Source organism: Adelges cooleyi, unplaced genomic scaffold (genome assembly GCF_023614345.1).
Source record: "Adelges cooleyi isolate 19-005CV unplaced genomic scaffold, UGA_ACOO_1.1 ACOO_flye_CR_arks_rails_tigmint_CR_PRNA_249, whole genome shotgun sequence".
NCBI classification, from domain to species: Eukaryota; Metazoa; Arthropoda; class Insecta; order Hemiptera; family Adelgidae; genus Adelges; species Adelges cooleyi.
In genome coordinates, this window is record NW_026095914.1 from 1,064,812 (window position 1) to 1,081,810 (window position 16,999).

The window sequence follows — 16,999 nt, forward strand, 5'->3', positions numbered from 1 at the left end:
TAATGGACCTCTATATATTTTCTATGAATGAAACCGATATGTCATAGTGGTATTTGTCAATAGGTACATATTATGATTATTCTTAAAGTATTAAGAAATAATAAATATCAAAAGGGACTTTTACTTTGAGTTTGGTCCGGAATTGGGGGGTTTGAAACTAAAACAAAAATATTGTTTGCATAAAAAATATAAAATAACTGTCGGGAAACGCTCCCGTAAAGTGCAATGCAAATTATTACCCTCTATACTGGATAAAATATCTATATTATCTGAAATTAACAACATATAAATTAACGATTTAATGCATTTCATTTTCTATTCTATTATAACAGGAAGAAGAATTTCAAGGTAGAAAAAAACACGTGTATTAGTAACTCGGAAGAAATATACTCCACTGAGAGTCTCATTGGAAAATTTAATAGGAATGAGATATTGGAAATATTTTTATAAAATTTAACAAAAACTATTACCCGGTACAGCAATCAAAAAACAAATTCTGCCTGAAATTGACATTACATAAAATTATTATATTGGATTTGATTTGCTATAATATATTATTACATTACATAATTATAAATTAGAAGACAAAGGACCAAGTAGATAAAACTATGTTGTATAGTGTGTTGAATCTTTATGAAACGTAATGGCTGAGTTGATATGCAGTTGAGGCGATGAGAATAAAATATATTCATCAGACGAGGTCGATAGTATATACTATCAGTAATTTTTTATAAAGCTTCGATTTAGATTTTTGTGAAAAATATAATAACTATAACACTCAACGAAAGCATAAAAATAAATTTGAGGTGTAATTTTTGTATTGTATTTGAATATTTCTCTCTACTTTTGTCTGGATGTTCTTTATTATTATTATAATTATGATTACCGAAATTATCGTAGTCATCTTTGAAATCATCAATCATTTTCTCAATCACATACTCCAATGCATCTAGAATAAACAAATGAAAATTTTGGCTATACTAAAATATTAAAATCAAATCACAAATTAGGTACCGTACAAATGTTTAGAATACATTAAACCCGGCTTTGGACAGTAGGTAGCCATTTAACTTAAAGGTTTTCCCTCGATTATTTTATTCGAAATCGCTAATGGAAATATTATATTACTCTGTACACTGTTCTACATATTTGGTGCATTTTTCTTAGTTTTTGATAAAACCATAATTATTAATTTACTAATAACTTGACAATAAGGTACATATAACAAAGCTTTTATGTATATATATATATATATTAGTTTATTATTTTAAACATAATATCTTACTTGCTTCAGATCCATCTTCTTCAGTTAAAACATTCTTTTTAGAAGCATGCTTCATAGCTTCAGCTGTGATACATAGTTAAATAAATATTTATAAAAAACAGCGGATTTTAAAAACTTAAAAAACATTTGCTTATTAAATACAATTGTTACTGACTTGTAGTGAAAACATAATCCATATACTTCTCTGTAAAAAATGAAATATTGAATTTTTTTCAAATTTTAACTACTTATAGTTAATAATTGTGAAAATAAAATAACTACCATTATGATCTCGCTCTGTGGTTAATACGTCCACGAAGAAAAAACATATTAATACACAGATTAGTTTCATTTTAATCTGCGAATAATAATAAACAAAATAAACATTTGCTTATTAAATAAAATTGTTACTGACTTGTAGTGAAAACATAATCCATATACTTCTCTGTAAAAAATGAAATATTGAATTTTTTTCAAATTTTAACTACTTTTAGTTAATAATTGTGAAAATAAAATAACTACCATTATGATCTCGCTCTGTGGCTAATACGTCCACGAAGAAAAAACATATTAATACACAGATTAGTTTCATTTTAATCTGCGAATAATAATAAACAAAATAAACATTTTATGTTAGTCACATTTGCCTCCGATGCACACATGAGAAGGTTAGGTCAGGTGTAAAAAACAATTTTAAAATATAACTTGAAAACTATTATTATTTGAGTAACACTAAAAATTATTGTACATCTAATAGATCATACTGTTTAAGAAAATTAAAAATCGAAATAATAATACAATTATTGTTTACATTTAATTTAATTTAAAGGCCAAAATTACAGCTACTTCGCCATAATGAAGATAAACACAAATATGAATAAGTCTGTTAATTATTCAAATTGCATTGTACAAAAAGTTAGGTTACGTTGTTTAAAATAGAAATTAAAATAAATATTTAACTAAATGTTGTTATTGTGGTTTGATTTTATCAAGTGGCCTTATACAATTAGTTTTCAAGCGTCTGAACTTGACTACGGATAATGTTCCTCGGTCAACCCATAATGGATTTTAAGCGAAAATATTTATGAGTTTATAGTGGAAAGAAGGTACTATTTTTGGCATAATGTCATAGGTAATCGTTTTAAAAAAATATCCTTAGTAATAAAGTTAATAGCGTTATAAAAAATATTGAAATATCTTTTCAAATGGTACACTAAGATGTAGTTAAAAAAATTTAAGTTTATAAACCGTTTTCATAATACAACACAAAAGTCGAAACTAAATCAAATTATTAAGATTTTCCATCATAACTTATAAATAAAATCCTGTTTTTGCAGAGTATTAATTTCTTTTTAAAAAAACTGTACAAATTTTTGTTTCAAGCGTTTTGTTTTAAAAAAATAAATATTAAAACATGGAAAACATTTTGTCTTTATTTTGATTTAATGTTAAAGTGAACAATAAAGTTTTTTTTGAAAATTGACTTTTTCTTCGCAATATACACGGATGATAAAAATATATTTTATATATTTGATTTATAATGTGTATACAATTATCAAACAAACGATAAATTATTAAGTGCTTTTTAGTAAGTCATACAAAAAATTAGACGATTCCTTCATTTTAACATTAAAAATTTTTTTTTTGTATTAAATATAGACATTTATTTTCTAGAATTTAGCCTTTAGCCACGCTCTTATCAATATAGAAGTCATATTTTCCATTTTCTATAAAATGATTTTTATGTTTTTTTTTTTTTAAATCAATTTTTTTTATTTGGAATGACAAATACTTTTTTTTTTAAACTAAGAAAGTAAAAAGAAACTTGTTTTACATGTTTTTAATTTAGACATTTTTTTTGTCGATTGAAAAAAAAAGTTGTACAATGAAATTGTGCACATAATAGGAATTTAGTTTCCTACAGAGCTTTTTTTTTCATCTTTGTATTATTGAAAGTTTTGGAGTTATAATGGAAAGTTTTAATCATTTTCCTGAATATTGCATTTTTGGCTTGGGGCTGACCAAATATCTTTCAAAATTTTTTTTCATCTTGGTTGAGGTGCGCAATGAGATCTACTTTTGTGAGGTATTATGTAAACGATTTGAAAAACTGTATTTTTTCACTGTACTTTTTTAAGTACACTTCAAGCAAAATATCGTACGAAACCAAAATTTATAATACAATGCTCTCCAAAGTGTGGATTGCGCAAAACGACGATTAGGAATCGATAAAAAAATAACTAGCAATAAAAAATCTTTATTATAATTAATTTCTATCTGATATGAGTGTACAAATTGGTTTTTAGCATTTTGTTTCAAAATCGTCAGAAATAAAATCAAAAACATGCAAAAGCAGCATTTTTAAAATTTATTTTGACTTAATATTATGCAAAATTTAGTTGCCTACGAAGATGATTTTTTTTTCATCTTTATACTGTTGAAACCTTTTAAGTTATAATGAAAAATCTTAATTGTTTTGCTGAATATTGCATTTTTTAATTTGAAAATGACAAGATTTTTTTTTGTTTATATTTGTATTTGATAGAAAATGTGTGTAAATTATGAAACAAACAATGAATTATAACTTTATTATGACTTAGTGTTTTTTAGTAAGTCAAATAAGAAAATAGATATTTTCTATATTTTAGCATTAAAATAATTTTTGTATTAAACATAGATATATCCTTTCTAGGGTGGAGCCACGCTCTTAGCAATATAGAATTCATTATTTGCAAACTTCTATAATCCGGTTTTTATGTTAATAGGAAAACGACTAACTTTTTTCTTTAAAATTAATTCATAGTAAAAAAGAAACTATATTTTTGCATGTTTTTAAATGTTGACTCATTAGGCTCGTGTCTTTTTAATTTTAGCGTAAAGAAATCTTTTAGAAGTAAATAAAAAATACTTACTTAAATTGTGGAGTTGGTAAGAAGTTCTTGGACAACAGTCGACTTGTTCAGCTTTTGAAACGAAATGTACTGCTTGCGACTTATGGATGGGCTTTTATATCCAAATATTTTTTCGCAGGGAAAATAATATTATGTTCATTTATTTACATAATCAGTTCATTTTTTTGTTTTGTTTTATCGTATAGAAACATTACTTAGAAAGCAGTGTTTGGACTATGTTTTTCTACGCAATACGCTTAAATAAAAAAAATATGTTATTTGACGGAATGGTATTTTTTTTTTGGATTTACAAAAACTGTTTTAACTGTTACGAATATCGAAATTTGAAACAACTTTAACGGTATTGAAATACTGAAATTCGAAAAAAACCTACATTATGTTATGATGTGTGGTAATTAATTAATATTGACTAAACATTTTCAACGATAATTTATTTAACAAAGTGCCTAATTGCTAATTATGTTTAATCTAAAACAACGACCAGACCTTTGAGTATTGTCAAACGATCTCGAATCAATCGATTTGGTGGCTTATCAGTGAGGTTATTGATAAGGATCACAGTCAATAGTTTTAAGTTTCAATTTTCGATGCCGATCACTCGAAAGTGAAACATGCTCATACGTTTTTCGGCAACCCCCGACGCTAAAGTGAATATATTTTTTCTTAATTTATATCCAAATAACGAAAAAAATTTTCCGCGTCAATCAAAGCCGAAACAGTCAAGATTCATTTCGGACTTCTCAAGTTATCATACTTCGTAAGTAATAGTTTTACTGGTAAAAATAAACAGCAAACGCTTACAGCCGGCCGCCGGCTGGCCTTATCTTATCTTCTCTCTCCGTTACAATACCACTAATAAAAACGCCACCAGTTCCCGGTAGCATACTATCGAAACCTACTCAAACCACGCTCACTGGACGGCCGCCGCGGCAAGCCTTATCCAGGTAGCAATTACACATTACCCACCTATCTACGATGCCGCCGAAAAAAGTGCCTCCGCTAATAATCAAAATTAATAAAAAAAACAAACGTAGACGACGAAGGTTTTCGCTCTCCAAGATCACCAAAGATCCCCAAAACCTCATCAGTGTCCGCCTCTCAAATATTTAGTTCGCCGAATCGCTACTCTCCACTTACACAAGACCTCCCTCTCGAAGACAACAAATTCGCCGACATCGTCGACCCTAATATCGAAAATCAGGAGAAAGTGAGTAGAATAAAACATCCATCGCCAATCTACATCAAGGACGAAGGACTTTAAACTTCTCAAATCAAAACTTATTGACCTCGTAGGAGACCAAGGATTTTTTGTAAAAACATCACAAAAAATATTAAACTACAAGCAAATTCAACAGACAACTATAGAACAATATTACATTTTCTTAATGATGAACCCAATGCTCAATTCCACACCTACCAATTACAAAACGAAAAACCCTACCGTGTAGTCATTAGAAATCTCCATCCCTCAACTCCCTGCGAGGAAATAAAATCAGCTCTTGAAAACTTCAATTTTTCTGTTATTCAAGTAACCAATGTGCTGCAAAGGCAAACCAAAACGGCTCTCCCTCTGTTTTTTGTTGACTTAGAAAAAGACGATAACTGCCAATCGATCTTTGACATTACTGCGATCTTGCACACCAAAGTCAAAATAGAGGAACCACATAAAAGACGCGAAATTATCCAGTGCCAAAATTGCCAAGACTATGGTCACTCTCGGACATACTGTGGGTACTCACCGCGATGTGTACGCTGTGGAGAAAACCACTTATCAACCCTCTGCTCCAAACCAAAGGATATACCAGCAACCTGCGTCTTGTGCAAGGGAATCCATCCTGCCAATTATCGTGGCTGCCAAATTCATAAAGATCTCCAACGTCTTCGTCTACCTTTATCAAAAAACCCACCCCACAATGTAATTCCCCCTCAACGAACCGTCCCTCTGACACAACCACCTAATAAAACTACTCAAAACTCCCATTCCTACTCTCAGGTTACTTCCAATAACCTACAATTTAAAAATAATTCCGAAAAAAATAATGACCAAAACTCAACAGACATTACTACAGTATTAACGAACTTTATAACTGAGTTTAAATCAATAATCACGCCACTTTTGTCACTCTTGAACACAGTCATTTCACGCCTTGTAGATAGAAATGCCGTCTAACACCATCACTTCTAACTCCCTCCTCATCCTATTATTTACCACCGTAATTAATAAACTAATTTTAAATAATGATTAATAATCTAATAAATCACTTAAAATCATTCTCTGGAATGCTAACGGCCTCAAACAAAAAGAATCCGAACTATTAAACTTCTTTTAGAGAATCAAATTGATTTAGCTCTAATCACTGAAACCCATTATACTTCCAGTTCCAAACATTTTTTCCCGGGTTACAATATCTACAAAACCAATCATCCGGATGGTACGTCACACGCGGGTACCGCTATTTTAACCTCATCCTCAATCCAACACCATCCACTACCGTATTTTCAAATCCCTACCATCCAAGCAACAAGTGTCTCAATTTCAATAAATCATATTCCTATAACTTTTTCAGCAGTATACTGTCCTCCCCGGCCATGTATATCTCAGCTCCATTTAGACCAGTTCTTATCCTCATTAGGGCGTACATTTATTGCCGGGGGAGATTTCAACGACAAACACCTCTTGTGGGGTAGTCGGGTTGAAAATCCTAGAGGTCGACTGTTTTATAATTCCATACAGGTAAAGGAGTTTTCAGTTATTTCACCCACTGGTCCTACTTATTGGCCTACTCATTCGAATAGACAACCCGACTTACTAGATTTTTTTATATCGTCAATTCCCAACCATATAAATCACACTATTCAAAACATATGCGACCTATCTTCCGATCACTCCCCCGTTATATTAAACATTATGGAACCTCCACTTCTTATTCCTCGTCGTCCCCCCTTATCCAAAGGTCCAGTCAACTGGAAACGATTTTCTACGACATTAGAAAATTATACAAACTTAAAAATTTCCCTTAAAACATGCAATGAAATAGAATTTGCAGCGCTCCAACTAGTCAGCTCAATCCAATCTGCTGTTAAAGAGTGTTCTTACCCACCTAATCTGCACTGTCACTCAAAATATAATTCTTATCTTTTACCTCCCAATATAAAAGTATTAAACGCTGAAAAACGCAGGGCCCGCTCCCACTGGCAAAGATCCAGACTTCCTTCCGACAAGACTACTTTCAACAATCTGGCAAACACCATTAAAAACTTCATTAAAAAACACAAAAACGACCTTTTTGATAGAAAATTCAAATCTTTAAACACATAGGATGGGTCATTATGGAAAACCACAAAAAACTTGCTTAAATTAAAAGAATTTTCCTATCCTATTCAAAAATTAGACGGGTCGCTCGCCCTATCAGACCTCGGTAAAGCCAATCTGTTTGGGGAACACCTCTCAAATATTTTTATACCTCATCCTAACATTATTCCAAGTACCATTTAGAAAAATTAAGTAGCTTCCTTGACGCTCCATTACCTATGTCTCTTCCTACTAAATATGTTTCCCCAAATGAAATTGTAAATGTGATTAAAGCCTAATAAATCCCCCGGTCATGACTTGATAACGAACAAGATTCTAAAACATCTTCCTAAAAAAACAATTGTCCTCCTAACTTTTATTTTCAACTCAATGTTGAGATTGTCTTATTTCCCTGCCGTATGGAAATTATCCATAATCATTCTCATACTCAAACCAGGTAAACCCTCCAATCTAGCAACCTCATATAGACCCATTAGTCTACTCCCAGTGCTCGGAAAACTATTCGAAAAAATCGTCCTGAAAAGATTAAGACCAATTATGGAAACACAAAATATAATACCCAATGCACAATTTGGATTTCGTGCAAAACATTCCACAATACAACAAGTGCACAGGCTAGTCGATATAATTTCTTCTTCTTTTGAGAACAAAAAGTATTGTCCGGGTGTCTTCCTGGATGTAACACAAGCCTTTGACAGAGTTTGGCACACCGGGTTGTTGTATAAAATCAAATTATTCCTCGCTGCTCCTCTTTATTTACTAATTCGATCATACCTTGAAAATCGTACATTTTAAGTTCGTCATGGTAATGCCTTTTCCTCCCTCTTTCCTATATTAGCAGGAGTTCCTCAGGGAAGTGATCTTTCGCCTGACCTCTACAACATTTTCACTTCAGACATCCCTCACACCCAAAATACTATTCTAGCCACCTACGCCGATGACACAGCTATTCTATCCTCCAATAGAGACCCCACCGAAGCATTTAATGCTCTTCAACAACACCTCGATCAAATTGGAAATTGGTCCTCAAACTGGAAAATTAAAATTAATGCAGAAAAATCTGTACATGTTTCGTTTACATTCAACAAAAAAAATACGCCTATTCTCACCCTCCAAGAAGTTCCTATCCCCTCCTTGTCTTAAGTCAAATATCTAGGTATTATTTTAGATAAAAGACTAACCTGGGGCCCCCACCTAAAATCAAAAAGGAAGTCTCCAAATACTCGTTCGTACTTACTACGTCCTATACTGAAATCCAAACTCCCGCTTCATAACAAAATTCTTATTTATAAGTCAATGTTAAGACCAATTTGGTCATACGGAGCTCTAATATGGGGTTGTGCTAAATCATCCCAACTAAAAAGAATAAAAGCTTTCCAATCGATTTCCCTCCGTACAATCACGTCCGCTCCATGGTATGTTTCCAACCTCACCCTTCACAATGACTTACACATCGAATCAGTTGAAAATTTAGTTAAGACTCATTATAAAAAATCCACTCCAGATTACTCCTCCACTCGAATCCATTAATAGCAAGCCAGCACAAAACTACTATCCCGGACAACCCCCCTTGTCGTCTTAAAAGACGTTGGTGTCGAGACCTCCTTAATTGTAATGCTGCCGTTTAATTTTAGCCGAAACATGTCATAGGGTCCTATCGCTGGATAGTTTCCCTACCTAAAATCTTCAAGTCACATATTTACAGTGTTAACATATTTGCTTATTGTATACTTTTTTTATATACAGATTGTAAATGTTTAAAAAAAAAAAAAAAAGTTTAAATTATACCCTTTTTCCATCCCAAGGGATGGGTGCAACTTTTTTTTTTTTTTTTGGGGGGGTTTCAGCGATAATTTTAGGACCTTTAAGTTGAAAATTTATCATCAGTTACAACTCATACGTATCCATAACAGTATACATTAACAAAGAATAAATTCGGGACTAAAGTTTTTCTTTAACTGCCGCAAAACTGTTTTTCGCAGAAGTAGTACATAAATGTAGGTCAAAAGTAGAAAAAGTCAACTTTTTTATCCAGAGGCCAAAATTTGGGTTTACCAATGCATTAGGTTTTATTTTATACTCTGAATTGTCGTTATATGAAATGCGCTAGCGTCTTATATAAAACGGTAAAGCGTATAAACAACACATGGTTAGTAATATTTTTTTTTCGTCGATTTACCATAAATGTATACAACAGCTGCTTACAAAAAAAAAAAAATGATTACCACCATTCCACCATCCCACTGTTCTGGCTTTTTACACTCAATATTATTGCACACTGAATAACAGAAATCGAACGATTCCTAGCTGACTTTGTCCTTGAAGTTGTTTATGCCTTTATCGATGAAAAATACTGGACCTCCCTTACTTGCTCACTCTTACTACTGCTCATTTTCTTACATATAATACTTTCTTACTGTGCTTGGTTTGACCCCACTATCTACAGATTGGAATTGAAGTGTTCATTTAATAGAGATTTTATCACATTCGGTTATAATAATGTCTGCAAGCCCGTGACCTCCCCAACCCCACTATGCCCTGGCCTAACGGTACTGGTTTTTTATGACTTTTATTTTCTAACGTCTACAAATTTCTTTATCCAGAGACCCAAATTTGGGTTTCCAATTGATAATGTACTAGGTTTTATTTTATACTCTGAATTGCCGTTGTATAAATGTTGCTCTAGTATATTATAAAAAACGGAAAAGTGTGTCAACAACCTAACCTAACCGATCCGGTTCAACGATAACATGTGCCTCTATATGAAATGTAGGTACGCTTAAATAATTTTGCTTTTGAAGAAAATGTAATATTGTTTTAAACGAAATGACATATTATGACCTTGTGTCATCCGCACTGATAGAAAACCAAAGCGACTATAATATAATATTTTTTTTTAACTCGAAATCAACTTCTAATAATCCAAAATAATTAAAACAAAATACTTTAATAATATAAAAATTATTATGGTTATTTTTTTTTTTATAAAATAAAACTTTCGTTAGAATATTTACAATCTGCAACGAAATAGGTACATGGTTTTACATAGATAAATAAAAACTAGACAGTGACATTTCTTGAGGGGGAAGTCCTACAGTTAAACCTTTCATTGACTTAGACATACTGAAGCAGATCTCTTGTAAAATTTTGGCTAAGAACCAAATGTCCGGTAGCGGGGTTGTAAACGAGTTGGTTCGGATGACCATTAAGTTTAGAGTTGTAATCTTGCATAGTAGACAGTGGGAGTGTCATGAATGTTTTTGCGTTTAAGTCTAAACTATTATTTATGAACATTTCAAACTTGAAAAAATGGAGCACAGTGGGGTCACGACATAGTGGGGATAGGGAGTTTACGGGACTACAGAAACTAATATAACTGAAAGTGATAAAATAATTTTAAAAAAAAAAACGCTTGGATGCGAATCTGTGGACAATAGGTTCAAAACGGTCAAGTCCAAAGCAAGCACAATATAAACCTGCACAGTAAGAAATATTATACGTAAGTGAGTAGAAGTAGTAAGTAAGTAAGCAAGGGAGGTTCAGTGTTCACAGATAAAAATACAAAAAATATCGACAAAAGCATTGTACCTAATGACAAGGTGGATATAATTAGGGTTGATCGACTGTCTATATAAATGTATTGCTATAGTAACCCATATATCTTAGTTAATAATACAGTGAATATGTTTTCATTGCCTGTTTACTGTTGACTCACTCACACGTAGCCACCTAAAAATGGACTTTAGGTGAAGTGCAATTTTCTTCTTTTTTTGGGGTTTTTTTCTTAATAAAAAAGAATGTTTGACTACATGTTTTTAAGAAAATTATATATGCTCTCTCTCTTTTGTATTCAATCCTGAAATTGGTTTGTAGCAATTCTCCACTCTTCCCGGTTACTTGCCTTCCTCTACGTCTCTTTGTAAGAATTTCACCATTGGTCCTTTATTATTTGTTGCATATACTACATTCGCGGTTTTGTCCTAGCATTTTTACCTTCTACGCAGCCTTCTATAATTAATCCCAGCAACCCACCATGTCTCAATACATGTCCAATCCATTCATTTCTCCTTTTCTTGATACTACTTCCTCGTTTGTTACCAAATCTGTCCAACTTATTTTAAGGATTCTTCTATAACACCATATCTCAAAAGCTTCTATTATTCTCTGTTCCTCTTTGACAATCGTCCACGTTTCGCTGCCATACAGTATTATACTCCATACGTATGTCTTCGGAAGATTTATCCTGGTAAGTAGGCTGATACTTAATGAAGTAAAAATTCCTATTTTTTTTGTTAAATGCTATCTTAGCTTGGCATATTCTCTTTATTATTTCTCTTTTACTTCTGCCATCTTTACTTATTATGCTTCACAAATATGCGAACTTTTCTACTTGCTCTATTGCTTGATTATTTTGAGAATTTATTTTTGCCCTAATATTATTGTTCCTGCTACATACAAGGACTTTGGACTTTTTCGTATTTATTTTCATGTGCAGTTCATTGAGCAGAGTTTCGTCCATACATCTCAGCATCCTTTGCACTTCCTATTCGTTTTCAACTATTACTGCTATATTGTCTGCAAACCATAGCATCTCAGTTTTCCTGCCATTATTATCAAAAGTACTCACTTAGGAGTTACATCGGCGATAGAAAGAAAAATCACTCAGAAGAAAAGAAAAAAAGGATCAGATCCCCTCCTAAAAAAGTCAGTCAATCAAAGTAGTGGTATCTATATTGTAGCTAAGTCTGTTTTATGCCTCATTCCGAAACTGGACAAGTGTTAAGCAATACAAATAAAATAGCAATTTTGCTCATGAAAGTAGGAGTGAAGCGAGGTTATTAACTAAAGAAATAGCAGACTTGTCCTCATTGGTGGCTGTTCTAGAACTTTTTCACTGTTAGGTTTTTGTCGGATTATATCTCCCCTTCAATCCTAAATCCATAAAACATTTTTAACTACTTTAAAGTCTACAAAAATGAATACTTAAGTATAACGCGGAGTATACCTGGTTCGAATCAGTCATACCGCAAAATTGTATAACTGCTTTGAATTTTTTTCAACACATTTTTGTTTTTTAAACTTTAAAGGAAAATGTACCAAGAGAGAACACTACACTTCAGGAGTTTCGAGGAAAGAATATCGAAAAGAAGCTTTCGTTGATGGAACAGATACTTGTGAATTATTAAATGTTGTTTCTTTTTTGACCACTTAATATAATTTTGTCCGACTTTTCGTCTAATCACTCCTAAGTGTGCTGTTTGTATTGTAGCAATTTCATAATGAATTTGCAGATAATATATCATTAAAATTACCAGAAATCTTTGTGTTATGGCGATTGTAATATTTTCCTACACAATTGTCCCTAATTATCCATAATTTATCAAATTACTAAGGATGGATGTAATATGATTGAAAAATTATACACAACCAAAATGTGTATCTTTCGTTGTCCTACTTTGATCATCAAAAAATAAACTTTAACTAAAATTACAAAGTTACAAATTACAAGTAAAATATGTCCTATTAAGATAAGGTACCGATATTTTTTTCCTACTCATGTTACACGGTGTTTGTTAGAACTATTTTCGGACCAATTTTCAGTTTTTAAGTCTTAATATTGTACCAAACAAATTTTAAAAACTTTCAGCATTTCTTTCGGGGGGGAGGGGGGGGGTTGTTGTCGGCATTTCGGGGTTTTTCATGTGCAATTTTATTGATAAAATTTTTTATAAAGTAAATGCTAAGGGTTATAATAAATCGAAAATATTTTCGAGAACCATACGATTTTAGCACTTGTGCACACATGACAATATTTTAGTACATTTTTTTTGCCATCGATAAAGTTTCATAAGTTTTAAGCAGAAAAATACGTCGATCGAACGACTAAAACAATATATAAAATTAGCAATGTTCGATTTCAATTTTTTTTTTTTTTTTTGTGCGCATCTATTAGTAATACTTTTTTACGTCGAAAATTCGAAGGTCAGAGCAAACCGTGAAAACTTGAAAACGTTATCGAATCGAATATACTATTTACAAACAATTTGCGCACATAGATATTTTATTATTTTACAACCACCGCCTTTAATAATCCGCAAATAGTAAGCTAACCTTAAGTATGGATATCGACAGATATTCACAAAGGAATTAGCCTTTACAATTGGGATTGGTACTTGAGTTGGACCGAGCTGACTGAATGTGATAAAATAACTTTAAAAAAAGCCAGTACAGTGGGTTGGGGCATAGCGAGGACGGAGAGGTCACAAGTCTAAAGATTTTGTTATAACTGAAAGTGATGAAATCACTTTTAAATAAACGCTTCGATGCGAATCTGTGGATAGTATGTTCAAACTAGTTATAGTGGTTTAGAAGATATCGTGGGACCAGCAATAATGTACTTAAAATTGAATATTTAGTTTTGTGCAGGGTGGATACGATAAGGGTTGATCGTCTGTCTATAAAAAATGTACTGTCATAGTTACCCATACATCATAATTAACAATAAAATGAAAATATAAAGTTATAGAGCATCGTAAGATTAAGTTGAAATATTTGTAAATTTCTTAGGTGTTTTTCTCGATTTTGATAAGGAAGGGGCGACTTTTTTTAAATTTTTGGCCTGATAAAGTACCTCTCAGGTATGATTTCTGATCTATAGAGTTGCTACACAAAGAAATCGGTTCAGCGGTTTCCGAGATATCGTGGGTCCAAACACAAAAAAAAAAAAACACATCATTGTAAAAACAATACCTCTCAGCTCCGCATCGAAGCTAAAAATGTAGGAAATTATTTCCAGTTTAAATAGTAAATTGAATACATACGGTACAATTTAAGTGTCTAAAAGTTGAAAAGGTTAAGGAAAATAATAAAAAAGAAAGGTTAATGTTTAGTATTTTTTATAATATTGTAAAATATGATAACCAAAAATGTTTCAACGCTAGAAAATTATGATGAAAAAATTTGATTTTAGTGTCTTTTTAAAAAATGTTACAACAATTTTAAAAATGCTCATTGCTTTGTATTCTACTCAATTTTAAAATATTTAAAATGGCGGTGATCGTAGTAAATGGTCAATATGAACCAATAAGTCATTAATGATAAGACAATGACATAGGTGTAAAAATGATTTTAATTGTTAGAGAGCGAAGGTTTTGTATAATTTCGCACATTGGCACATGTTTTTCAAAAGTAAAGAAAGTTATAAAAAAAAATGTATGATTTTCTATGGAAGTATTATTTTTTGAATTCTTGCCTAATCGAAGTCACGATTTTTGTCTTCAGAAAAACACTTGGGTGATTCGATGTGCGTTTCCATTTCCACTGTTTACATAAATGAAAATATGCGAATCATTTTTTACACGTGAACGAATTTTTAGAACGAATCATATTTGGTGAATCGATTCAGATGATTCGAATCTTTTGTATGATTCATTTATCCCATCTCTAATATATAGTTCATCAGTTTATTAATCATAAGCTGATGAGAAAATTATGTGTCTGCTAAAATACGGTATTGTCAAAATATTTTCCGTTTTTTTACGCGCCCCCATATCCCATTACATTAAAAAATGAAACGTAGATAATACATTTTACAATTTGCACCCCAGGAACTGAAAGAACTTTTCGGACCCTCAGGAAAAGTTTTATGCCTTTCCGGTCGTTATTTTGCTAAATTCGTTTCTTATGACTACATGTTGCACATCGATAAAGAAAACAAAATGATAAATCGTTGTAAAGCAAACACCCGATATTAATACACGTGTACCTTCGAGTATATTACAAAAACATGTTATTCTACTGTTTTCGATAAATCGAAATACACTAGAAAATTGATTGATTCATTAAGGACAGGGCACTAGTTTTCTCTTAAAATAATAGCATTTTTGTAGCTTTTATAATAATTGGAGACACTTAAGTTGGTGTTATTTTACAGTATTATAAAACTATTACTAAACATTTACCTTTTCTATTTTTTTTTTCACAACTTGGTATTTTGACAGAAGCAAAGTGCCGGCAGAATAAATAATATTTCACTCCACCCTTCCTCCCGTCCTTAATTTTAATGTTTAATAACTCCCAAAGTGATTAGCCAAAACTGGTTATCGACCGGTATACTATTCAGAAACTAATTTTCAGTTTAAATAGTAAATTAAATATGAACACAAATTGCCGTTTAAGTTTTTAAAAGTTGATAGGCTTATGGAAAATAATAGAAAAAAAGGTTGATGTTTAGTATTTTTATAATATTGTAAAATATGATAACCCAAAATGTTCTCAAAAAAAAAAAAAACAAATACTACAAAATTACAATTATTCTATAGCGTACTCATTGCGTCTTTAAACCGTGACGAAAATATTCGGTTTGAGTTGAATAAAAATGTTTTTATCAATTTTCAAAATACCCACTGCTGGTTGGTGTTTCGCTCAATTTGAAAATACTTAAAACGGCGGAGACCATAAAAGATGGTGGACAATTTCCAAAAAATTAGGGGTTCCGTTTTAGGCCAATACGAACCAATAAGTCATTAATGATAAGACCATTGCATAGGTGTATAACTTATTTTAATAGTTGGTAGAGAGCGAGGGTTTTGTATAATTTCGCACATTGGCACATGTGTTTCAAAAGTTACACCGAGTTCAAAAGTAAATAATGATTTATATGTACGATTTTCTATAGAAGTATTACTAATCGAATTCTCGCCTAAGCATTAACTCGAAAACAAAATTTTTTTTACTATAGAAAAACACTTGGGTCGTTCGATGAGCGTTCCCATTTCCACTGTTTACATAAATGAAAACATACGAATCGTTTTTAGCTTCGATGCAAAGCGAGAACGTATTGGTTTTACTCTGATGTGTGTTTTTTTTTTTATCTGTATACACTTTTTTAATGCTGGACCAGTTCCTTCGAATAGCAACTCTATAAATCGCAAATTTCATCTATTTGGTACTTTGGGAGGGGTAAAAGTCGAAAAAGTTTAATTCTTCACAGACGAAAGTTGAAAAAACAAAAAAAAAAACCGTACGAGTTTTTAAGTTAGAACTTTTACTGGCTATAATTTCGAGAAAAAGAGTCGGATCGAGTTGAAATGTATAAGAAATAATTATTTGGTATGCCCGCACACGTCAGTTGTGTCAAACCTAAACTATACCCATTTCTCACCCCCTAGGGGGGGGGGTACAAGTTTTTTTGTTTTTTCGGGGTTTTTAGCCGTAGTTTTAAAACTTTTGGGTTGAAAATTTGCCAGTAGTTGGAACTGATATGTATCCATAACATATTAAACGGGAAAAAAATTCGGCACAACAGTTTTTTTTAAATTGCCGGGAAACTGTGTTTTCGCAGATTTCGTATATTTAAAAAAAAACACCTAAAATCTTTAAAAAAAATTGATCAAATCATTAAAACAATTTTATGTATATCTATGCAGAATGATACAATTAAGTTTTGTGCTCAAGTACCACTTTTTACACTTCTAAAAGACGATAACAAATTCAAGGTCTTGAGAAATA